This window comes from Hylobates moloch, unplaced genomic scaffold (genome assembly GCF_009828535.3).
Source record: "Hylobates moloch isolate HMO894 unplaced genomic scaffold, HMol_V3 SCAFFOLD_6, whole genome shotgun sequence".
In the NCBI taxonomy this organism is placed as follows: domain Eukaryota; kingdom Metazoa; phylum Chordata; class Mammalia; order Primates; family Hylobatidae; genus Hylobates; species Hylobates moloch.
The window spans coordinates 100,900,264-100,927,984 of record NW_026652281.1 but is presented as its reverse complement, the minus strand read 5'-3'; positions in this window follow the sequence as shown (position 1 = coordinate 100,927,984).

Below are 27,721 nucleotides of genomic sequence, written 5' to 3'. Positions count from 1 at the left end.
ACAAGCCTAAGTGACATGGCAAAACCTCATCTCTACTAAAAATACAAAAATTAGCCATGAGTGATGGCACATGCCTATAGTTCCAGCTCCTCAGGGGGCTGAGGTGGGAGAGTCACCTGAGCCTAAAAAGTTGAGGTTGCAGTGAGCCATGATTATGCCACTGCACTCCAGCCTGGGTGACTGGAGTGAGAGCCTGTCTAAAAATAATAAGATTTTTAAAAAATCATATTTTCTCTGAAGCCATTTCTAACTTTCCAGAAAGAATGAGTTATCACACCTTCTGCAAAACCATAACTCTATACATAAAGCAGAAATAGATACTTTAAAACACAATGGGATTTCAAAAAGTTCATGGAAAAATGGAATTAAAAGTTACAAAATAAAGACAAACTTTATTTCTCAACGTAAGCTCCACTAGGTGTAAGACACTTTTATAAGCCACAATAATAGCCATTCGGACCATCCCTAAAAAAATTGAGAACCCTGGGAATTTAACCACCTCAATGCAATCTTTTTTATATTATTAACTGAAGAAAAATTGATGCCCTTTACAGATTTTCTTAGAATTAGGAAACAAAAAAAACAAAGTCAGAAAGAGTCAGATCAGGACTGTAAAGTGGATGCCCAGTGATTTTCTACAGAAACTATTGATAAATTTCCCTGGTTTGATGAGAGAATGAGCAAGAGCATTGCCATGGTTGTGAAGGATGCTTTGGTGAAGATCTCCTGGGCATTTTTCTGCTAAAGCTTTGGCTAATTTTCTCAGAACACACTCATAAGAAACACTTTGGCCCTCTGGAAAGTCACCAAGCAAAATGTCTTGAGCATCCCCAAAACTGTTGCCACAATCTGGCTGGTCTATTTTTGCTCTGACTGGACCACTTCCACCTCTTGGTAGCTGTATTATTCCATTTTCATACTGCTATGAAGAAATACCAAGAAATAGAAAAAGAGGTTTAATGGACTCACAGTTCCACGTGGCTGGGGAGGCCACATAATCATGGTGGAAGGTGAAGAAGGAACAAAGGCATGTCTTAACATGGTCGCAGGCAAGACAGTGTGTGCAGGGGAACTGCACTTTATAAAACCATCAGATCTCATGAGACTTATTCACGATTACGAGAACAAGATGGGAAAAACCCACCCCTATGATTCAGTTACCTCCCACTGGGTCTCCCCCATGACACATGTGAATTATGGGAGCTACAATTCAAGGTGAGATTTGAGTGGGGACACAGCCAAACCATATCAGTAGCCTTTGCTTTAATTGTGCCTTGTCTTCAGTATTGTACTGGTAAAGCCATGCTTCATCTTCTATTACAATTATTTGAAGAAATGCTTCAGGCTCTTAATCCCACTTATTAAAAATTTCCCCTGAAAGCTGAGCTCTTTTCTGTAGCTGATCTGGGTATAACAATTTTGCCACCTATTGATAGAGTGAAAAGTTTGTTTAACTTTGATTTTTCATTCAGAATTGTGTAAGCTGAGCTAATTGAGATGTCTAGGTATTGGCTGTTGTTTATACTGTAATTGCCAGTCCTCTTCAATTAGAGCATAAACAAAATGAAGTTTTTCCTCCAAACTTGATGTGGCTGGTCTACCACTGTGGGCTTCATCTTCAACATCATCTTGTCCTCTTGTACCCATTTGCAAACTGCTTATTTCTTTGGGGCACTCTGTCCCATAATTTTTTTTTTTTTTTTTTTTTTTTTTTTTTTTTTTTTTTTTTTTTTTGAGACGGAGTCTTACTCTGTCGCCCAGGCTGGAGTGCAGTGGTGTGAGCTCCGCTTACTGCAAGCTCCACCTCCCGGGTTCGTGCCATTCTCCTGCCTCAGCCTCCTGAGTAGCTGGGACCACAGGCGCCTGCCACCAGGCCTGGCTAATTTTTTGTATTCTTCGTAGAGACGGGGTTTCACCGTGGTAGCCAAGATGGTCTTGACCTCCTGGCCTCGTGATCCACCCGCCTCGGCCTCCCAAAGTGCTAGGATTACAGGCATGAGCCACTGCATGCGGCCTCCATAAACTTTTTTTAAACATCAATGATTTGACCATTGTTCCACTCAAACTTTACCATAAATTTGATATTCATTCTTGTTTCAACTTTAGCAGAATTCATGTTGCTGAGAGAGGTGCTCCTTTCAAACTGATGTCCTTCTTAGTGCCTCAAACTAGATGCCCTTCAGACATGTTATAACAAGTCAGTATGAGTTTTTTTTTTTTTTTTTTTGGTGCAAACATTTTTTAAATCAATGAATAGTTTTTTTGTAATATGCATTTTCTAAGAAATTTTTGAGGTCCCCTCATAATGATCTCATGGCATCTTTCTATCTTAATGAACTAGGAGGTTTGTGAGTGTGAGACCTATGACTTACAGTACAAATGTTCCCTTTGTGCTTAGTACAACACCTGGCACATTATAAGCATTATAATATTTTCAGTGAATAAAGAGTTTAGCTTAAAAATATATCTTTTTTCCTTTGATAACAAGCATTTACTCCAAAAAAGAAATGTGTTCCCTCCTGACATTGAAATGGTGTTTTGTTGAAGCAGCAGCCATTTGAGAAATACAAAAAGTGGGTAACATCTGCATTTTGATGTGTGTATGTCTGTAGTAAATTGTCATTTATGATGATCAAAAAGAAAGGGAGGATAAGGACATTTTAAGACAGACTACAAAAATAACCTAGATTGTGATTCTGCCATTTTAATTTTATCTCAGTTCTGATAAATATTTCTCTTTAACATGCTTGCCCTCCTAAAGAGTGCTGATAAGCCCTCCAAACAGATCCCCCCACTCCTTGCATTTCTAAGCCTTTGATTTCGGTTCTTAGTAAATGCTAAATGATAAGAATAATCTTCAATGATGTTTGTGAATTTTTGGAAATACTCTTTTCATCTAATTTTCCTTTTCACAGGCTTAATCTATATTAGCATTCCAATGCTTCTCTTTAAGTATGATCTTTATTTATTTCAAGAATTCAAGTCATTCCAATTTTCTATGAACATTTTTTGAGTGCCTACTGTACCCCAGGCTTTAAATTGAGTGCTGGTTGTTCTGTAATACATAAGACAGTGTGTCTAAGCTTAAGAGGTTCCAAGTCTGAGCCAAAGATGTAAAGGAATAAGGTCTTAGTAACAATTGTATTAAAGGAAATATGTTTAACCTAAGGAAACAATTAGACTGACTGTTGGGAAACTGGATGGCAGAGTTGACTTCAAAAAGTGATGGCTTTTGAGCTGGGCTTTGAGGGCTGAATAGGAGTTTGCCGTTACACAGAATAAGAAGCAAATAAAAAGATTTAATAATGTGTTTATAAACTAATATCACAATTGATTTTAATCAAGTCCAGAGAATGGATATTACAGAGGAGGGAGGAGAGATAGGGGGATGATGTGATTTGAAAAAACTTTCCCCTTTTGACATTTTTGCTGTGATTTCATTGTCTTTGAGGCCGCAGGAAAAAATACTTTGTGAGGGCTGCTTTGATGTGTATGAATTATTCATCATTAAGAAGTCAGGCAGCTGACACTACTCTTTATTAAGGCTATTGAGTGTATTATGGCCCCCCTGGAAAAGCAGCGTGTTTTTTTATTCCTCTCTGCCCTGTGTGAGGGTCATCCGCATGTGTAGGAAGGTCTTGGTCAGCTTCTCTCTGATTGGTGCAAATGAGAGGACATTTTGAGCCTTCCTGTCCTGTTGTTTTTTTTCTCCAGTCTTTTTTTAGGATGAAAACTGTTTATCATTGGAGACACAGGCACACATACACACACCCAAGCTGCCTGAGTGTGTGGGTTGCTTGCTTTATTAAAAACCCAGAGTCTAGTCAGACGGAAAGACACGACCACCTAGTCCATTAGCGTTCTTGCTCTGACACAGGCAGCTTGACCTGGGAGCAGCCAGAGCTAACGGGATGTCTCATTAAAACAGCTTTCGTCTGAGTGTTTTCCCCACCATTTAACATTCTCCTGTGCATTGTGCAGGATGTAGTGTGAGGAGCCAGCTGTCTCTTCTCAGGACAGAACAATGTAGGCAATAGAAAGACTTCAATGCGTGCTGAGGACCTACTGTGTGCCGAAATTACCCAGCTCTCTCAATATCTCCACTAAAGCCACCATGAATTGTCATTTTGCATACATGCTAATAGTATGAGTCAAAGCTAACATTCATACTTGTTGGCTGGGTCTCATTGTTCTATAAATGCTTATATAGGTAGATTATATCATTTACCCTAAGAATTCTATGATAGATGCATTATTACTGTTCCCATATTACAAATGAAAACAGATTATGTTACTTGCTCAAAGTTAAGAACAAGTTTATTTGATAAAACCATACTCAGTGTGTTTGCTCTTTGTACAATATTATTATACTTCTAATCTGGTGTTTTATCTCCACAGTAGGCTAAGCAGCATAGAATAAACTCAATAACAAGAAAAATGCTTGGGTTGGTGGTTGTGATTGTCATTGTTACAATTAAAACCAGCAATTGCTGAGGTCTTGCTATATGCCATGCCTTGAACTAATTACTTTATTTACATATCTCATTTAATTCTGTTTTCAGCCCCGTGAAGTAGGTTCTCTATCTGTTCCTATTTCACAGATGTAGAAATAGAGGCTTAAACTAGTTAAATACGAATGTCAGCCTACTTTGATTCCAAATCTGTATGACTTTAAATCAGAAGGAAGAAATGATGGTGGCTTGGGCTAGGGTAATACACTGAGAGAAATGAACAATTTTGAAAGATGTCTGTGATTTATGATTGATAAAACTTGGCTATTTATTGTTGAAATGTAATTCAATTTAATAGCTTTTTATTGGGTAAAGCTACTGGTATGAGATATTATGCTAAGCCCTAAGTATATCCAGGTAACTATCACACAATCTCTATGTTATGATTCTAATTAACAAGAAGATCAATGAACATGTGAATTTTATGATACATGTGTCTACCTATATGTAAATATGATACATGAACAAAAACAGTGATCCACTGATTTATTTTTATTCATGAAATATGCAAATAATCATAAGAACAAACACTTGGCATTTGCTTGTGTGATACCTATGCGTTTGTTTTTAAAATCTTCTTAGAAGTTTGATGTGATAGGTGTTACTATCATTCCCATATTACAGATGATGGAAACAGAGACACAGGGAAGATGAGTAACTTCTGTGAGTTCCTAGAGCTAGCCATAGTCTCTGAAAACAAAATGAGGAAACAATTACTTCCACCTGGCTGGGGAAGTGTGAGTTATGGTATGGAATAAATCCTACAGAGAAATAAAATTTGAAACGGGGGAAAGTAGAAACAATCTCCAAGGAAAAATCAGATAAGTACTGAAAACAATTGATAATTTACACAATAAAAGTGCAAGTTGTCTCTCAGCTTATGGCAAACTCTTGGACTCATGCAAGTTAACATTGTCTTGTTTTGAATTCTAATTGCACAACTTACTGAGCCTTCATTTCATGTGAAAAAGTGTGTTTTGAATACCTATCTGATAGGGTTGCGATGAGAGTTAAAAGTGATAAAGCAGGTAGCAGCCCCAGCATAGTCTGTTTGGGACATAGTAAATGCTCAATAAGTGTGCAATCAGTTAATCAATCAATCAATAAATGTGGAAGATACTGTAATGGGCCACCCTTTTGTGAAGCTGTGGTAGTCTCAGCAACTAGGAGTGCCATCTGCAAATGACTTTCAACTCTTGCCCCTGCAGGGATTATCTCATGTTGTGGATCTCAAGATCGTGATCCTTACTGGGGCAACCCAGAGTCAAGAATTGATCACTGTAGGGGTATAAGGTTTTGGCCATTGACTCTGGTTCAGAACAACTCTGATGTACCATTCTAACTCCATGATTCTCTTTGGGGTCAGCCAAATCTGTCTTGTCTGCATCACACCTTGAATTTTTTGAAATCTTACTTACTTTCTCTTATTTCCACAGGTATTGATTCTAAGGATACCGCCGATAAACATATTTCATGCTAAAACCCATTCCAGAACTTACTTCCCAGCTATCTTTGATGTTCATGTTGTCAGAGGTGGTAGCCGCTGAAATAGGCAAAGACATGGAGCATATCTTGGGTCCAGGTTAGTGTCTTAGGATGTGTGACAAGTGCCAGCTTGGCTTGCTAAGAGACAGCTTTAATATGATGTTGTTTTAAAAGGGGCTTGCATTTTTCCTATGCCAGCCAACAGGACCCTTCACTTAAAATGTTAATTGTTAATAAAATCACTACTCATCCATTTTATAGGTAAAGGAGGTGGGTGCACACAAGTGAAAAGATGTTGCTGAAGTCACGTGGCTTCAAGCAGTAGAGATGACTGACTGTCCTCTAGTCCATTGGTCCCTACAGGATGAAAGCTTCTCTCCATTACAGAGCATGTGTATATATTTTCTTTGTCTGAAGTTATCTAGGGCTGAATCAGAGTTGCCACCTCTTCACACAAAAATGATGGTGTCTACCTTACAGGACCTTGGGAGTCCACAGGAAGGTCTTTTTACCATCAGCATTCTCTCCTGTGTTCAAGGACTGTCAGCCAAAGATGGCCAGGTAAGTGATGGAGCTTTAAAAGGTTAATTACCATTAATCATTATGAAAAGGTGGCTTATTATCCATTCATAAATTCAGAATAAATTTATTTTGCTGACAAGCAAAATGTCCCATTTGCCCTGTGGACCTGGTTCCCATTTTGAAAAATATATTTTTTTTATATTATGGTCTTTGTATGAACTGCTGTCTTTTCCAACACACCATGTGGGGAAAAGCTTAATTAAATTCATAAAGTTGGTTAAGTTATTCCACATTTATCAAAAACCTTTAGGATTACACATCTATGAGTTTCTGTGCAGACTCAGATATATAGTTACATATCTATGAATAGAGATACACAGAGGTTGTTAACCAACACCTTTAAAGTGTGTTCTACAGGTGACTCACAGATGAATCTTACTTTAAAACTTCTACAAAACGTTTCGTGTATTATATTTTAATAAACACAAAGCTTAAGCATTCAAGGTTGCAACCTGCAAAACTCAATCTAGCCCAACTCTAGGTTGCAGTTCAGGTATTATTAAAACTATCTCTATCCTTCATTATCCTTTAGAATGTATTTATTAATTGCTTGCATTTTCATGAATGAAACTATGAGGCAAAATAAGGCGATCTAAAATATTAAAAGTAACAAGAATAAATAATATCTGCCATTTTACCATTTATGTGTCAGGTTCTCTACTGTGATGGTGAATTTTATGTGTCAGTTTGGACCATGGGATGCTCAGGTACTTGGTAAAACATTTCTCTGAGGATGTTTCTGGATGAGATTAACATTTAAATTGGTAGACTGAGTAAAGCATATTGCCCTCCCTAATGTGAGTGGACTTCATCCAATCTATTTGAGGCCTGAAGAGAGCAGCTGATTCCTTATAATAAATCTATTTTTATATATGTATACATTCCAATGATTTTGTCTCTTTGGTGAATCCTACTACCATTTATAGTACTCAATAGTATACTGGTATGATATAATGAGAGTTATAGCTACCTTCTTTCACTACCCATTCCATATTCCCTTTGCCTTCAGCAAGTACCTTAGTTGATTGTGGTTCTTTGCCTGGTGGGGTGACCCAAATCTTCATTCCTGATGAGTCTGAGCCATTAGTAGGATTGAATTGTTGTAGTTTTTCATTGACCTTAATCACAGGGCATGACCTTAATCACCCTAAAGGATTTCTTGTATTCCAGACATATTCTTCCTACCTCCATTGGGCAGAAGTGCTTCCATTTCTCCTTGGTGGTCATAAGCAGTCACCCCAGTCAGCACAGTGACTCCCTTTTTGCCTGTTGATTTAGAGGCAGGGGAGCCCAAAGTGACCTGGTGGCTGCCTTAACTTCCTGTTTAATGCAATCATTGTTGGGTCCTAGTGGAAGCACTCCTCCCTTTGGAACTAAGTAAGACCTTTAGGCCAGTAGAGCATAAGGTCACAGCGAATAGAAAGCAAGGTTTGGGGTGGAAAGATAAAGAGTATGCCTTAGCTGCACTCATCTACTTGAAAGTATCAGCATACCGTCTACCCTGTGTCTAGCTTCCTGCCCTGGTAATTAAAGGGCAGGTAAACAGGTCAACTAAGGCTTCAATATGGAGACATTTTTGGTGGTCTGCCCAGTATTTATGGACAATTTTCTTGGCCCCACCCCATCTTCTTTTCTGTGGCCCAAGGAGAAGACCCTCTCCCTTCCTCCACAAAAAGAGATAGAATAACATCTTTCTGAGAACACTGAACTTCCCCCAAACCTGAATTCTATCTTCTTGTTTAATCAAGGAGGACAGGGTTGGTGTTAGGGTAAGCTCCCCAAATTGCTTCCTTTCAGTAAGCCCTGCAGAAAAATGACCACAAGAACTAGCATTCTTCTGCACATATAATTGACATATTTATTAGCATTGTCAGCATTTAAATATGTATTCTTTTTCACTTATTTCTCCCATCCATTTCTCTTTTGTTATTTGCTTTTTCTAAACTATCCTTCTCTCTTTCTCTAACTTTGCCCCATTCTGTCTCTTTCTTGGTTGCTCAGAAATTAATTTTAATAAAAAGGCAAAATTATTGTTCTGATGTTCCTTCTACTTGTACCATCTAGGAATGAAAAATCTTAATCTTCACCTGTCCCAAACATATGGGCGAAATGAGTTCTCCCCACCCCTGCCCAAGTTTGACCCTCTGCTATATCTTCCCTGGTTCCGTAGCACCAATGGGATGGAATGCTTTCCCTCCAACTGCTTACCTAATTTTAAGGATGCAGTGGAAACACACACACACACACACACACACACACACACACACACACACACACACGGCAAAGTATGTTCCTTTCTTGAACATTATAATAAGGGCACTTTGGTATGGAGCATGTGAGATTTGTGGGGAGGGAGTGTCCCAGAACATGATATCATTGGCAGTCTTTCTTATGATGGCATCTGAAATTTTTGAAGCCCATTCTTCCAGGTGTTCTCAGCACATTACCCTGATTTGGTTTGGCAGAAGACCTTGTTTAAACCTGAAATAACAACAGGTGTTCTTTCCTATATTGGCTCACCATCTAGTCCTATCTTGAGTTCCTGTGGGGACACAGGTGCTGATTTCATAAGCAATCCCTCTCAAAGAGTGGACCAGAACATCATCCTTCTGGAAGGAAAATGCTTTCCAGAGGAAGGATAAGGAGCTGGGAAGATCACTGGGGTCTCAGTTCCAGTCCTCCCTTCATTGTTCATTGACATTGTAACCCTAGAAAAAATCTTTCTTCTCTCAGAGAGTATTTACATATCTCTAAATGAGATGAGGTGGCGGAACATGAGCTTCTAAATTACTTTTAGTTTTAACGTTCTATAATGTCATATGCTCTTCTTCCAAATTAAATTCGAACTCACTTTGCTTACACCTTTCCTTCAGAAAGAAATGCATTCAAAGAACCTACATTCACAACATAAAGAAATAAAGGTAACTATATAATAAAATTGACTTGCTATTTAAAATGCTTATTAATATTTTTATCGATGTGGAAAATGGGTATCAGTGAGTATGAACAAGAACAGGACAATGTAAGTGCCATGGGTCGTATGATACCTGATAGGTGAACAAATATGATAAATTCAAGAAAGAAAGAATTTATGAAACTATGAACAGCTACTTCTGAGGGGTGAGATTATGTGTGCTTTGTGTTTTCTTTACTTTTTGCAGCCATTTCCAAATTTATCAAAGTGATTGTGCATTCTCATCAGGAGAAAAAAAAAACCTGCATTTTTCAAATAAGTTATTTTTCATGTGAATTGGATGTGATTTTGAATCAAGAAGCTTACCATTTTAGCTTTTCTATGTCATTCCTTTGAGATCAAGTTCATGTAAAAAATGTATTCCAACTTTTAAAAAAAGCAGTGTGTGCCCATCATATGTATGTATCTGTATGTATTTAGGTATCTATTTTAAAGTTGGCAATGGAGTTGAATTCCAGATGTTCACTGAACCTATGTATGGAATCTCATGGAGCCAATAAGATGATTTAGCATGAGGCTATAATTTTAATTAGATTGTTTTTATTCTCTCTAATGGAAGAGAAATGCAAAAGCATCAATGACCTCAATTTTAAAAATTCATTCCTCAACACATATTTCTGCATGTAATTATATTAAAAATCACCTTCTCCCCAAATTCTTCTACTCTTTGAAAACTATTGGTAACTAGTGGTCTGACACCCAAAATTCCTTATAGTCATCATTCATTTGCTCATTATATACTATGAAAATGCCCACACCTCCATTCCTGCCTTTGGCCATGACTCCAATCTCAGCCTGTTTCTAGAGAAGGTGAATCATGTTTAATAAGGGTGTATGTGTGCAGGAGGGAATCTAAGGGAGATATTAGGGTCAAAGCAGAATCTTGCTTTGCAAGCCCATTTTTTAGAAATTTAATATATTCCTTTAAATTCATTCCTTGTGCTGGGAAAAAAAGATTTATTCGGAAGAAGCTGCTAAGGTAATAAGAAAATATAAATCTTTTGGCTGATTGTGGAGATTTTTAAACGATTCAGGGAGAGAAGCTGAGCTTGTGTTGCCAGGTAAGCTAGGAATGAGGATGCACTATAAACTCCCACCCCCTACTTCCTCTGCAGAAACATCACGTTTTTCTAAGCCTCATTTTGCCCATCTGTAAAGGAAGCAAGATGTTTCTCTATTACAAGGTATAAGAAAGCTTAATGAAATCATGGTCTTAAAGAGCTTCTGACGAAAGCCCTATCCTGATATAATGTGGTTTCAGGACTAAGATCAATTATCCCGCCTGAAGCCTACAAGCAATGTCCTTCTTAGGCAGGTGTAGACAGAATGATGCAGTGAGTCTTATTCATCTTTGCATACCAAGACTGAATCCTTTTCAAAGTGGTTTTCAGCAGACCTGAGCTCTCGGATACGTGAAATATCTACCTCCAGGAGAACAATGGCAGATTATAGGCTCATCTCTGTGGCTGCCTTTTCTCTCTGAGGGTCTAAGTTTCACCTTTCAGATAAATCTCATGCATACCTAAGTACAGGCACCCTCTGAAATGGGTAGATGGGCTTATTTCCCCATCCCCTTCAGTAGGCAAACACATCTGGCATTGAGTTCCCTAGAGCCCACCTATTGTGACCCAATTCTAACACCTGGGAGGTGATTTTCACCAACCTGCACCTCCTTATTAAAATCATTAAATTTTCATTGTCTACCACTTTTCACTTTGTTCAGGATGGCTGAAAAATGAAAAGAAAGAAAAGGTCTTTCCACTTAAATGTAGTCACTCAGATGCAAACCTCCCTGAAGCTCATTCTCTTTCCCGTCAATTTCGACACCCACTGAACAATCCACAAATGTTGACTCATTGACTAAACAGCTATAAGGTTAATGAGCTATAAGTGAGTGTGTTCAGAAAGGAAACACACTGTAGATTTGGTCTTGATGGGCAGGGGAGATTTGAACAGTCAGAGAAGTGTGAGAGAGAGGAAGAAGACATGAAAATGACCAGATGTATGTTGGGAATAGAGAAGCTTCCATCTATCTTTCTAGAACAAGCCTTCCACTCACGCATTCATTCACTTTATATTCCTTAATTCAATAAACATTCGCTGTCTCCATCCAGCAGGTCAAATAATCTTCTAAGCTTGGGGGAAGTGATGCTCCAGCCAGTCTTTTCCCTTAAAATTTTCCCAAACACATAGACTCAGCCACACCCAAACACAAATCTGCAAGTTGAATTGATGGTAGGGTGAGCTCCGGGAGAAAAAGAGCAAAAACATATCTCTGTTGCACTGGGTTTAGAAAATCTCAACATATGAGGTGATTGTTGCAGTGCTCTTTAGGTGTGCATTCACGGTTGTACACAGGGGCCAATAGAACATACAAGGAAAGTGGAGAAATGATGTTGGTAGATTTGATAATGCACCATGAAAGCCAGGGTAAGCATCATTGGTTTTCAAGCAAAGCAGTGATATAGTGGAGATGGGAGGGTTAGGAATGGAGATGCATTTGCAGAAATAAAATATTCTCCAAAGGATGCTGGATTTTCAAGGGTGGAAATTGCAGGTGAGTCCCCAGTTTTGAAGGAAGTCTTGACTCTCCCTCTCCCCAAGATCAGAGTGTTGCTCTGGGCAAGATAATAAAAGATCCAGGGGACACTGAAGTTTCCTAAGAGGGAATGTGCATTCTTTGAGCCTTGCTAGGTGTAGGATATCTTGGTATAATACAGGCAGTATGACAGGAAGGTCACCTCACTGTGTAACCCCCTGTTTTAAAATATTATTTAGAAGCATCCCTAAAGATCTGAGTGTAATTTTGTTCAACCTTTATTTAAAAATCCACCTCTATGACGACCAATTTTTACTGGCCCCTTAGGTGATAACTTAAGACAGATTTCTCTTTAATAGTTTTATAACAATTTAAGTCTCAGGCTCATTCATCTCATTTTATTTCCCACATCCATAAAAAGAGCCTGGGTTCTCACTAGGGAAGAAAGAGGAAATCAGGTACCTGGAAGGAAGCGGCAAGTCTCAAGCCTCCCTGACTGGTTGTGGCTTTGCCTAGAGTTCTACTTCTCCCAGGCCTCTGAGCTTCACTCAGCATCCTGGACATGTGGCTAGTCAATCCTAGGTGCAGAACCTAATTCTCCAATGTAAAGACTGTGTGACTTGAGAAGTCATTAAAACTCTCCAACAATCAGTTTGCTAATCTGAAAAATGGAGGTAAATGTCACCCATATGTTACGTAACTCAAATGCAGCAACCTGCAAATGTGCCCAAGGTAGGTGGGTAACTCGAAAACATAAACCATCGTCATGGTTATCTAACCAGAAGGACCATGGTCATTTGCATTTCCTATTGTACTCCCCTTTCTAGTTCACTGTTTCTCCTTCTTCTACTTTTTACAGTCATAAGAAAAAACTAGTTACTATATGTTCCAATCCCAAAATTTTCCAAAGCAGCTAGATTCAAAGGAGACCAGCTTACGCAGAGTTGAGGGCACATGCAATTTCCAGGCCAGGGCTGCCCCATAAATACACTAACTTTAGTGTTTATTTGTAGAAATTAATCTATGTGTTCTGTAAATGTATGTCAATAAACTCTGAATTCATTACCATCATGAGGTCTCTAAGGAAACATACCCCCATATGCAAGAAAGCCAAAGGACCGAGAAAAAGAAAAAAAGAAAAAAAAATTCTACATCTTTGTGTGATTTTCCATTAGCAGAAGAAATGCTTCTTTTCATCGTCGATCAAGACACAGTCATTGTTCTGAGCTGCACACAAATGAGTGTCCTTGTATCGTCAACTGGAGACACATCATCAGTTAAAAAAAAAACAAACCCAACAGATTAGAGCCAAATTCTGAGAATTTTAGAAACTAGAAAGGTAGAAAGTAAATGCAAGACACTGATTCTTCAGCCAGTAAATGTAGCTCAAGGCTGAATTTTCAAACTCTTTCGATCCTAGCTAAATATAACTCAGAGGTTTGAATTACTATAAATTCATATTACATTTATCCACAGGATGAGGGTCACATACTAAGTGCTTTTCCAAACATAAAAAAGGTCCCAGACCATGAATTCATTCTCTTTTCAGCATATTTTGCCAATGTTTCTTTAGTTGTAAATAGCAGTGATATTTCTATTAAATTCATTTTCTCCCTTGGTGGCGTATCTACTCCAAATATGGTCTCATTATCTGCAAGGAGGCAGATTCCCGCTGGACCTTTCCAAATTAGGCCATCAGACTCCCTTGTTTATGCCTTTTAAACTCATTCATACGCGGGCAATGCTATCTCATCCTTCAGAGAGCAGAAACTCACCAGTCCACTCTGCAGAAGATAAAGAAAAATGAAGCTAATATTTCTCTTTGCTATGCCCATATTTACTGCTTCAACACGACGTAGCTCTTTGCTACCCTCTCTGATGGACACTAATGCAGAGCCAATGCATTTTGTTCCAAGTGCTGCTTAATGTGCCCACAGATAAATCTTCTGCCCTGCTCTGTATCAAAAACATCTTGCAAATCTAGGTAAATTATACACCACTGCTCTGGTTTTGTCTACTAATTTTTTAATGTACATGAAATATTCAAGGTGATTTGTGAGGCATGAAATATCTCTCATGAATCCATCCTGACACTTCCCTTGCTGAGAATACATTTCTAAAGGCTGCCCACGTCCATCTGGGGTTGAAGTTTTCAAACTAGATTAAAGATCCACTGGCTGAACTGATAGAAAGACAGAGCCTAAGCATCCCCTCAGGCATGCTACTAGTTCTTTGCTTCCCTCCTTTGCTGCCAGTGGCTTTTGGAGTCTGTAATTTCTCCTTGCGTCTCCTGCTCCATGGCATATTTACTGGGATGGAGGGTTGGAGAAACGAGCTGGAGTAATTTTTGAACTTCATGAACTCCTAAGACATCCCATGTCTTGAGGGTCTTTTCTCTACCCTACGGATTGGAGGTGAAAACAAAACTGTAAAAGCAAATTGTTTGAATATGATAGAGAACTCAAGACTCTAAATGGTAAGAATAAGGTCATAGCTTTCAGGCATCTGAACTGGGCAAGTTAAGATAGCCCACGTATTTTAATCGACTGGTGTAATGCAAAAACTGGCCTTTGATTTCCAGATTTATCAATCATTAGTGGCAAGGCCCAAGACATTTAATTTAAGCCTTCTGTACCTCCATTTGGGGGAAATTAGTGTCACTCTCATAGGGTTGTTGTGAGGATTGAATGTGTGTATGTGCCCAGAACACTGCCAGGGCTCAGTCAAGGTTAATTTCCTTCCCTCCCTCCTAGTTCATTTCTGTAATAGCTCTTTCTACGATGCCACCCTACTTTGAAATTGGAACAGCTTCCATGTAGAGAGCTGTTTGGCAGGTCATTTACACACATTTTTTTATATCTGATGCTCACAACAGTACCGTACAGTTGGTATTAGTATTTCCACACAACAAAGAAAATACTGAGGATAAAAAGGTTAGAAAAATTGGCAAAGGGCACACTTTCTTTGTATCATAATTTTTATATCCTAATGCCCAATGGTATGATCCCAAAATTCATCTATGCTCTTTTAACTATGCCTGTTCACTCTTCTTCACATCATTTGCCCTTCATTCTGTAAGAAGAAAAAAAAAATCCCTGGAATCTGGAATATAACATCTCTCTTCTTCTTTTTCTACTATATGATGGCAATATCTCAGGTTGCTTTAAATGTCTGTCTAATCCCTGCCTTTGGGGCTACCCTATTGTCATTCTAATTTCATCAGGGTTTTATGAGCTACACGCTTTTCACCAATTAGAGATTTCTTACAAGGTTTTGAAACATTACTTATCCTCAGTTTTGCCAGATGCACTTCATTCTTGCCTTTTTATTTTTTACACATGCATTCCTGCATTTTTATATCTTTGATGACAGTTTAGGATTTTAGTGTCTTGCATTACTGGCCATTCATTCTTTGCTTTATTTATTCATTTATTCTCTTCTACTTCTACTTCGATTTATCATTGAACAGCGCTCCCACTTTTCCAGATGCATTAAGTTATTAACTCCATCCATTTCTTTCCTGTCTTCACCTACAATAATATTACTCCACATATTCATTCCTCTTCAACTTTGTCTACCAGAGATCCAATATCTGTGGCTTATGTTTTCCCTTAGCTGCCATATGCTCTTCTTTTTAGCCTAATTATGAGCATAATAAAGTTTTGATTGTGATTTTTCCAGGTTTCCTCTTCAATGACTTGAGTCATAACCTCTCTAGTTGCCAACTGTAGTACTTTCACCTATTAGAAGTATAAATAAAATATTAAATTAGAAAACTATCCTGCCCTATATCGCAAATAGCCACTGTCACCTCCTGCTTTATTCTGTGCAATCTTAGTTACATTGGGTAATTAGAAATGACCCAATTTGAGGACCCTTGTCTTTTTGTTCAGCTGTGGAAAGGGACTGACACTGTGGTTAGGTTTCAAAGTGTGCAGGCCATGTTCAATGTCAAGCCCAGTGTGGTAAAATTAGAGAACATGAACCCTGGAAGGGCCTTTAAGTGTCATTTTTAAAAAGTGACATAAAATTGTGAAGTTAAAGAAAAAAAAGAAGGACCTGGAAAGGATCACTTACAAGGATGTGGGAAGGATCACTTACCAGCTATGCCATTTTAAATAAGTCCCTTAACTTTGCTAAGCCTCACTTTCCTCCCTTGCAAGACAGGATTACAAAAGCATGTATTTACCTTACGAAGCTGTGTTGTGGCAGATATGAGTCAGCATTTGTGAAATAGTCCAGCACAATTCTAGGCACATAGTATCTTTTTAAATAAATGCCAATTAAATATGAAGCTAGTACCAGCACAAGGCTGATCCCTGATGGTTCTTGAATATCAGCACCTTGTGGCCAGCCAGTCTATATTTGAGCAATTCCAGTGGCAGAAACCTCACAATCTTCCAGGTTTGTCCATTCCACTCCCACAAAATAGTGGCTTCTAGAATGTTCTTTCAGTATGGGGCAAGGCCTATATCATAGTTCAGGACATGTAGTCAAAACTGTTCTCCAAACAGAAAGCCATCATTTGTCTCCATCCAAAATCTACCCATGGGCCCTTGTCTCTTTCTTCTAGGCCATATGGACACTCTCATTACAAGCACGAGAGTTATTCGTATTTTTGAATAGAGTTCTCAGGTACTGCTCCAGCTCCTTCAACAATGCCTCATAGTTTTCATGATTTTCAGTCCCCTTTGGCATCTGCTTCTCTCACTTCTGGACTGTTCAAATATATAAGTTCCCAGAATCCCAAACCTGAATGAAATATTTCAGGAGCAGCCTACACAGTGCAGAGTAGAACAGAAGTGCCACATTTCTTGTTCTGAATAGTCTACTTCTCTTTACAAAGCCCAAGATTAAAATCACTTTTTAAGCAATGATAACCAGCAGTATTTCACTTTAATTAAGCTTATAGTCAAGCAAGAATTCTCTGTTTATTTATATATATATATGTGTGTGTGTGTATATATACATATATATATATATATATATTTTTTTTTTTTCCTCCATGTATTCTCAGAAAATTGATCTTTGGGATTTAGGCTCAGAACTTTACATTTACTTGGGCCCATCCGATTCATCAGGACAATCCATTGTGATTATAAGAAATCAAAGATCACCCATGAAAATCGTTTATCCATTTTATATGTGCTTTTTGATTACTCAGTTTCAGATGCCTTTTCAGGCTCTGAGGATACATTGGTTAACAGAATACACGAATACATCTTTTCTTTTTCTTTTCTTTCTTTCTTTCTTTTTTTTTTTTTGACACAAAGTCTCACTCTGTCATCCAGGCTGGAGTATAGCGGCATGATCTCAACTCACCACAACTTCTGTTTCCTGGGCCCAAGCGATTCTCCTGCCTCAGCCTCCTTGTAGCTGGGAATACAGGTGTGTGCCACCACACCCAGCTAAGTTTGTAATTTTTGTAGAGACAGGGTTTTACCGTGTTGGTCAGGTTGGTCTTGAACCCCTGAACTCAAGTGATCTGCCTGCCTCGGCCTCCCAAAGTGCTGGGATAATAGGCATGAGCCACAGCACCTGGCCAGCATACATCTTTTCTTAAATTAATGGAACTTACAGTTCTAGCAGAATAGTTAGTTATTAAACAACTAATTTCAACAATCATGGTAAAAACGGTATCAGGGAAGCATAATAGGAGCCTGACTTAGTCTAGGTGGTGTGGGAAAGCTTCTCTTGTAGACTTTTATTTCTAGGTAACAGGAAAATCGCTTTGCATTTTAAGTAACAAAAAAGGAAAAGGCATGTAGGAAGGCAGGCCTTGAAGACAAAAGAAGTGTGGCAAATCCAGGGATCTACAAGAAGGACAAATACTAATGTCGTAATAAGAAAAAATATTGTTCTAGTATTATTAGACAAATTTACAGTGATAAATCAGGGTCTTATTATAAGGGAATATGTAGTTTCATTACTGATTTTTTAAGAACAATGAGAAACTGCTAAGCAATGGGGCAGGATAGAGGGCATGATTAGATTTACATTTTTAAAAGAATAACGTGGGCAGCTGTAGGTGAAACAGTGAATTCAACTGGGAACAAAAGGGACATGTACTAACGCAAGATTGAGGCAACCATTCAGGGCAATAGTACCTTGGACATGGATGGCGGTGGTGGAGAGAGGGAAAAGTGATAGATTTTAAGGACAATTCAGGAACTGGACTATATAGAATATAGACATTAATTGGAAAATAAGGGAGAGGGAAAATAGGTATAAAGGATGACACCCATGTTTTTGATTTGCAGGTGTAGATGAATGTTAGTACGTACTATTTACCAAATTTGGGAAAACAAGAAATGGAGAGAGTTGCCATAGAGAGCATGAGTTAAGTTTAAGAGGTATTGAGTTTGAAGTGCTCACTACCTAGCCAAGTGAAGACTTAGGATTGAATATTCATTACTTTTTCTTATTTCCTTGTATCTGCAAATATACGACTACTTTGTGTCTCTTCCTAGATCTTGATGTTCAATGACTAGTTATGCTAGCAAAGCTAAAATAGCTCTGTTGATGGTGTGTACTCACGTGTGTGTGTAGCAAGAGAGCAAAAGTGAGTGGGAGAGAGAGGAAAAAAAAAGGAAAGGGGGAGGAGAGAGAGAGAGAATTTAAGTTAATTTGCTTCCATCTTGTTTTTATCTTGTTCCATAGCATAACAGAAGAAACTGTTTTTCCTGAATTAGCTCTGCCCTAAAAACTTCTTATTTAATAAGTCTATGCTCAAAACCATCTCCCAGACTCTCCCCTGCCCAGCTGATTTCACGTTGAGTGTCCTGATAAAGTAACTGCCCAATTACCAGATTTTTATAATTGTTACATCTAGGCATTAAGCCTGAAGAATATGCATGTTCACGACCTCTGTGCCGCCTATATTTTTCATCCCTCCATTTTGAGTTTGAAAAATTGGCATGAAAATTGTTTTCTGACACTTCTTTTGAACCCTTAAATTATGTATCTATGACTAATAGCAATGTCTCAGGATGTTCTTTCAGAGAGGAAATCTAGTTTGAAAATCTGTCTTTTGTTTTTCATTTTCCAATTTCCTAAAAAGATCAGTGCAGGGATGTTCTTTGCCCCCCATCCCCCAACAAACGCCCTCCCTACAGCACACAAAGCCTACTCCCCGCAACTGCTAAAAGGTACCTTCTTCATATTATCCAGCAGCTTGTTTTTGTCCAGCATTTTCATATGTTTAAAATTAAAGCAGCAGCAGGAAAATGGAGAGGGGCTTAAACATTGAAAGAATTCACAACGGGGTTTAAAGTCAAACCAGGGTGCGTGAAGCCAAATCTCAGCCATAGGTGCTAGGAATAGAGGAGGTACACTATACGCTCCCTGCAGGTAAAGATGAGTCTGTCCTGTCCACTCTTGTTGCAGTCACATCTACCATATGACCTTGAATAAGTAGCTACTCACCAAATTTTGAATTCAGAAGAGTCCCAAATACTCTTTCCAGTCTTTGATTCATCTGGGTTCTGTCTAGGTTCATCTACTTTTTTTTTTTTTTGAAAGAGGGTGTGTGGTTCTACTACTCAGGCTGGAGTGCAGTGGTGTCATCACAGCTCACAGCAGCCTCGACATCCTGGACTCAAATGACCTCCCACCTCAGCCACCCTAGTAGCTGGGACTACAAGAATGCACCACCATGCCTGGCTAATTTATTTTTTTATTTTTTTATTATTTTTTTTTAGATACAGGGTCTCGCTGTGGTGCTCAGGTTGGTCTCGAACCCTTGGGCTCAAGCAGTCCTCCTTCCTCAGCCTCCCAAAGTGTTGGAATTAAAGGTGCTAGCCACCATGCCTAGCCTCATCTACCTCTTTTAAATTCTCCACCTTATCTCTGTAGACATGCCTCATAAAACCAGCTCCAAAGGCTGTCACACTTTATGGTCTTTCTCCTGAGTCTTTCTATTAACCAGCCCTGGACTTGTAATCTCAACCTGTGATCAATCTGAAATCATAGACCCTAACCTCCACCTGTGGCTTTGGGTGGAGGTTGATTCAACCAGCCCCTAAATCGTAACACTTAGCCCCACTACTTCACTACTTCACTTTCCAGCATTTGCATATGAATCCCAGTGATGTGGATGCTGACTTCTGCTCGGAATGACACTCCTGCTATGCATACACAACCCTTCCCCATGACCTGAGATTTCCACAAGTTTCCCCAGCTCCAGGTGGTCTCTGGGTCACCTGGACACAACCCCTGCACTCACCCAGCATGTACTCTGCCTTCTCCAGGTATGACTCCTGCTACCTGCAAGAACTGAATTCCTGCTTGTTCGCTACCCTGTCTCAGTCCATCCTGTTCCCCCGTCCCCACTGGCCTGATTAGTACTTTTATTTGGGCAAACAACGTATTCCCTGTTGGTCTACATTATCAGACAGAGACTAGGCAAACTATGACAGGAATCTCATAGAAGTGATTCAAGCATTAACAGAAGGGTCAAGTTAAATTATCTTTGATGCCTCTTTCAATCCTGAACTTCTGACTCTATGAAATATATCACATAAAATATGTAGAAGTCAAAGTTTGCCTCAGCCATGATATTTTATGCAGTGTGACTCAAAACTCTACTAAAGGATCTGAGATTTCATACAAAGGTTATGTAGGAGGATTTTATCCTTTACTGAAGGGAGGGACTAAATCATGCTGTCCAGAGTGCAGATTTCAGTAAGGATGGCTGCATGTTAGAAAGATGCCCAAGGGGCCCTTTCTGACTATTCCACAATGTCTCTATATCTCATAAGATGCTTTACCTAACTGCAGAGTCTCTTCCATGGAGATGCTGGGGTTGTCTTTTACGTAATGTGCATTCATCTTTGTCTTGCTGAAGTCCTTCTGTGGCTTTCTGCTCCCCGTGGGAAGTCACAGACATGACCTTTGAAGCCCACAAGGACCAGGAGCCTTCTTGCCCAGTAGTTTCAGTTCACACAGTGTCCGCTTGGGGACATGGACTTCAGCACTCCCGGCTAGCCGCACTCTGAAGTATACATAGCTACCTCACATCTTCTTGCCTTCTTGACGTCGCCCTAAAAGTTTCCTCTGTTTGAGGATTTCCTCTGTTTGGGATTCCCCTTGCCCACCATCTCCCAGTCAAAGTCTTAGCCTTCTTCAACATGTAACTTGAACACCATCTCCTGTGGACATCCTCTTTCAATTCTTCCTCTATGAAGATGACTCATTTCACTGGCTAGTCTCCCAACATGATCTTCTCCTGGAACCCATTTCACTAAGCTAGTATGACTTTTGCATCTCTTTCCCTCAGCGAGCTCCATGCAGCAGATGTCCAGGGCTCATTCATCTTTGTATCTTCTTAGTTCATCCCAATTCTAGGTATTAGGAAATCCATGATAGATATAAATTGAATGAATATATGTTAATTTATTAAATAAATTAGATGAACATAGTTCTATTGACATAAACCAACTTTCTAAATGATTTTCTAACCATTATAATTATGGATAAAGATGTTCAAAAGTACAGATTTCTTGACTGTTTAAGATGACTCCATTCTAAATATTCAAAGATAACTCTTTCATCACTTTTCGAAATTATTTGAACGCAGGGTCCTCAGAGGCTTTTCTTAATCCACTCAAAATCATCTTCAATTCCAAACTTATGTCACTAAAACATAATATTCTCATCACCACTCTTCTATTCCTTCAAAGTTAATTAAACTCTTGTAATCCCTCTCACCCTTACTGATAGTGTTTCACAAAAGTCTAAGTTACAGCCCACAAACTCCTAGAGAAATAATATGACCTTTTGAGGCCACTGAGTTGGGAGTGTAGAGAAATTTCTACCATTTTGTACGTATACCTGTTGGACAAAATCCTGGCACGTGAAAGAATATTTTAATCTGTATTAATCACTCTGAGCTTTACTGGCTAATGTGACGTGTCATTTGCCAAGTTCTGATAGATTCCTAATATTTTGCAGACTTCTACCAAACAGCCACAGCACATCCCCTGAGGCCCCATTTGGTTGTCACACATGATCCAGCTTCCCCACGTCTCATTCATGTCTTGCTCTGTGACTTTCTTCTCTTTTAATTTTCTTTCCACCTTTCTTTTTTTCCTCTTCTTTCTCTTCAAGCGCCTTATGACTGGTCATTTATTCCAGACTGGGAGGATTAAGAACAAGTTCTTAATGATAAGTAACAACCCACTTGTTGCTAAGAACAGGTTCTTCTCAAGGAGATAATTCTGGGTTTATTTTGTACTTTTCCAGTTCTGGCTGTGTGGTCTCAGACATGTCACATATTTCTAGTAAACGTAGTTGTCTCATAGGAAATGCCCACTTCATGGCATTGCCGTGATGCTTAAATGAGGCACTGCAAACTTTACATGGGGCATATAGTAAGTGCTCATTTACAGTGAGATCTCCTTTATCGGCTTCCCAAAATGTCTGTCCAGAGGGCCGTCTAAAACAGAGACCGGGCTTTCATATGAAAAAATACATAAGATTCTGCAAAGCAGGAAGCATCTTATTCATGATTATATTTCCAGTCTTTTAGAGATTTCATAGAATAGAATGGATCGAAGAAAGGAGCTAAGGTGAATTTTTTTTTTTTGAGTTGGAATCTCGCTCTGTCGCCCAGGCTAGAGTGCAGTGGCACGATCTCGTCTTACTGCAAGCTCTGCCTCCCGAGTTCACGCCATTCTCCTGCCTCAGCCTCCGGAGCAGCTGAGACTACAGGCGCCCGCCACCACGCCCAGCTAATTTTTTGTATTTTTAGTAGAGACGGGGTTTCTCCGTGTTAGCCAGGATGGTCTTCATCTCCTGGCCTCGTGATCCGCCCACCTCAGCCTTCCGAAGTTCTGGGATTACAGGCGTGAGCCACCGCGCCCGGCCGCTAAGGTGAATTTAAACCTTCTACGTGCCAGGTGCTTTCCTAATCATTTGGCATGTGTATTCTCACTTGAACCTTACAGTAATACTGCAAGGTAGCTATTATTATCTTTATTTTTCCCAAAGGTGAAAGTAAGGCTCTGAGAGCTGAAGTAGCTTATGATGTGAGATTGCAATGCGTCTAAGTTCCAGACAGAAGCCCAGACATGTCTGTCTGCGAACTTCTGTTTTATTTTTCCAGTGAAAATCTGATATTAGGTATAGGCTAAGGCTCTCTTTCCTGAAGTATGTTCTACAAGATGTTGAAAGAGGTTACAAGGTGAAGATAGTTTCTGTAATTAACTTGGTTTGGGAAACATTAGACTACACAAACAAGCAAAATACATCCCTTTGCAGGACTTCTTCAGAACCTTGAATGAGTGAATACAGTTACCTCTAAATCTCCTAGACTGTAGGGAGCTACATTTGCTCATCTTTCATAGAACATTCAGGAAAACCCTGATCTAGGGAAATGATCTGTAAGTAAGTGTCCACCTGTTCTACCGAAGGATCCAGTATTTCAATATATTCTACTTTATTTAACGAAATAACCAAGATCAAATTTGTTCTTTGGATGCCTATAAAATGCTCGTTATTAAATCTTGTGAGACACCTGGGGGTTCTCAGCAAATATCACTGTGGTGGTTAATGAGGGCAGATCTACACAAAACATGCATTTCCCAGTAGCATTTTCTACTATTTATTGTGCCGTTATTGCTCCTAGGTACCAGAACCCCTGACACCCAGCTGCTGTAAATCTCCCAAGAAAGGTGATCATTAAATAGATTAAAATGCATAGAAATTACCTAAATGTGGACCATTAGATTAAATGAAGCAGCTACAGTATAATGCCCTGATGTTTCCAGCAACTCTATTCAGATTATAACTGTACCAGTGTTGTGCAACTCACATGATTAAAAAGAATATTACAAATCTTAAACCCCATCCCCCCCAACTGAAGGTTTGCAATTGAAATTTCTCCAAGGCTTAGCAAACAGTTACCTCCAAGAAGGCACTTTGAAACTGACTTTCTAGACCAATCTGCATTTTGATGTGGTTCAGAGCAAAACCTTATCTCTGTGTGGCATGTTTGCAGGAATAACAATGTTTAAATAATGTCTGAAATGGAGCATAAAAATCCTTTGTAACTCAAATGGACATATTGAGAAATCTTAAGCTTCAGCTCACATTACCTTTTTGATATTTCTTTCAAAGACTGACAGTAAGACATCATCACTTCCAGAAAGTATCTCTCCAAAAGCCCTCTGCATATTTTTGATGTAGTTTTCTCTTGCAACCTCTCCTCATAACTCTAATAAATGCCAACTTGGGGAGCAGGAGTGGTTAGAGTTCTAAATTTTTCATCAAATTATATGCGAAATTGAAGTAGTCTGTCTATTTCTTTCTGTCTAACCTGATCACTGCAAAAAGAGGGGGAAAAAACCCTGTACGTGTGTGTCTTCAAGGAATACCTCTTAATTGGAGTCATTTAAGAAGCTCTGGATAAGATCTTTTTGGCAGAGGAAATATCAGCCAATGTGGTTTTTTTCTCTGTCATGTCAAGAGGATTTTTGTTCCCTTATTAGATCATCCTATTTTATTGAGGCTGAAAGCATGGAAGGCAAGGAAAGAGAAGGGAGCTCATATTAGTAGTGTCTATTCAGTGCCAAGTACTGTGCTTGGTGTTTTCTGTCTTACCACAGTTTACAGTGTCTGATCCTCATAACAACCTTCCCAGGCAGACATTATTGACTCATTTATTGATTAATAAAACTGAAGCTTGAAAGGATTAGTTCATAAGCCATCATGGAAGAAACACATTTTGGACCTATTTCTATCTTGAACAAGTCCATGCTCTTCTCAATATATTCTGCTGCTCGGTTAAGTGTTATCATGTGTGAACACCAAGTATCAACAATAAACAAAGTCATTAAACATGGTGACTGCTATTCAGGTGGGAGCCATGTTTGCAGGTGTTAGGAAGTGGCAGACATGACTAAGCCTGGATCCTTTTTGCAAAATGGAAGAATGAAAAAAAGGCAACAATTAACAAGGTACTTAGATGTACCAGGCTCTCTGCTAAGCATTTTACGTGCACTGTTTAATCCTCATGGCAATCCCAGGACATGGGCACTGTTATTTCTACTTTAAGATGGAAAAAACTGAGGCTCAGAAGGTATGCTACCGAAAGTCGTAGAGGTAGTGAGTGAGAGAACTGTGATTAGAAGTAATTTGCATGAATCCAGATCCCACTCCAGGAGTATAGTATACTGTTTAAATACTACATAGTAAAAGAACATGGGTTTTCTTACTTGTTTGTTTGTTTGACTGTTTACCTGTATTTTTAAAGCAGCTTAATTGAGGTAATCCATTTGCCATACACAAATCATTTCAAGTTCAATATGTAACATTTTTAGTAAATACACTGGGTTGTGAAACCATAACCTTAACCTAATTCTAGAATATTTATATCTCTCTGAAAAGAAGTCCCATATCCATAATAGTCACTCCCCATCCCCAGTCCTATGCAACCACTAAATCCACTTTTTGTTTCTGTTGATTTGCCTCTTCTGGACATTTCAGGTAAATGGGATCATAGGATACATGGTCATCTGTGACTGGTTCTTATACTTATGATAATGTCTCAGGATTTATCCCCATGTTTTAGCATGTATCAGTATTTCATTTGTATTGCTGAATAATAGTCCATTGTATGGTTATATAACACTGTATTTATCTTAACAACAGTTGATGGATACGTGGGTTGTTTCCACCTTTTGACTATTATGAATAATGCTGCTGTGCATTGTTTATGTACAAGTTTTTGTGCAGGTGTACATTCTCAGTTATCATAGGTATATATCTAAGGCTGCAGTTGCTGGGTCACAGGATAAATCTATGTTTAACATTTTGAGGAACTTTCAAACTGTTTTCCAAAGTGACTATACCATTTTACATTTCCACCAGCGTTGTAAGAGACTTCCAATTTTTCCACATTCTCACCCACACTTGTTGTCTATCCATTTGATTTTAGCCATCCTAATGAGTATAAAGTGTTACTCATTATAATTTTGATATGCATTTTTTTTTAAATTTGAGACAGAGTCTCGCTCTGTCGCCCAGGCTGGAGTGCAGTGGCGTGATCTCAGCTCACTGCAACATCCGCCTTCTGGGTTCAAGCGATTCTCCTGCCTCAGCCTCCTGAGTAGCTAGGAATACAGGTACCTGCAACCACGCCTAGCTAGTTTTTGTATTTGTAGTAGAGACAGAGTTTCACCATATTGGCCAGGCTGGTCTCGAATTCCTGACCTCATGATCCATCTGCCTCGGCCTCCCAAAGTGCTGGGATTACAGGCGTGAGCCACCACGCCTGGCCTGCATTTCTTCAATGACTAAGAATGTTGAGCATCTTTTTATGTATGTATTAACCATTGTATACCTTTTGGGAGAAACATCAATTTTTTTCCTATGTTTTCATTGGGTTGTCTCTATATTATTGAATAGTAAGTTGTCTTTTCATTTATAATATATTTTACAGCACAAGAGTGTTTAATTTTGATGTTATTCAATTTATCCATTTTTTCCTGTTTTCACTTGTGCTTTTAGTGTCTTATCCAGGAAACCATTGTTTATCCTAAGATCATGAAATATTACCTTTAAGTTTTCTTCAAAGATTAAAAAAAAATTGTTTAATGTGCATCTATCTCCCTCAAACTGCATGTAGGCTCCAATAGAGAGGGGCAGCTCTTGTTTTGTTCTCTACATAATTTCTGTTACTTTGATCAGAATCTGTCATATATTGGACATCTAATAAATGGATAATTGAATTACTGGCCAGCTGACCATGTTAGGCAATATAACCTTCAGTATACAGCTATTTACTGGTAAACCTGGAAAGCAATCACAGCTCCTATTATCTCTAAGACCATTGTTCTTACTACTGAGAAATTAGTTTTTATTTATCCACACATTAAAATATTGAGAAATTTTTTTAACTTTCAAGGGGTTCACATGTAGGTTTGTTACACAGGTAAACTTGTGTCATGGCAGTTTGAGTTTTAGCTCTTATGTTTAATTCTAAGATCCATTTTGAGTTAATTTTTGTGTATGGTGTGGAGCTAGGATCCAAATTCTTTTGCATACGGATATCCAGTCGTCCCTGAATCTTTGTTGAAAAGAGCATTATTTTTGACGAGGCAGTCCTTTTTATTGATTTTTATTCCTCCACTTAGTAGCAATGGAAGCTTGAGTTACTCAACCTCAGCTTCCTCATCTGTGAGGCTACTGCTAAACCTACATCTCAATGCCGATGTCAAGAAGAGATACGTATCTTTGTATTGAGACCTTACCACTTTTTTTAGAATGCTATTATTCAATAGACATCCAACATACCACACCTCTGAAACATCTTGCTGAAATTAAATGATTAATTCCAACACTATGAGTTTAAATAAATAGGAAATAATTTCATGAATTCAATCTTCCCAGCCCCCACAGGGAGACCATTAGTCATTGTACATTCTTCAGCTGTTCCTCCTAGGGCATAAATATGGAGAAGTTACTGTATGTCAGATATTTGAGAAGGAAGACATTTTCAGTAAGTAGCTCCCCCATGTGATACCATATGATAGGTGGCATGGTTACTCCTTTTTGCACATGAAGCAGTCCATCTTTCCACCATATATGTACCCGTCAGACTCTCTGTCTATTCAGAAAGGAGAGATTGGG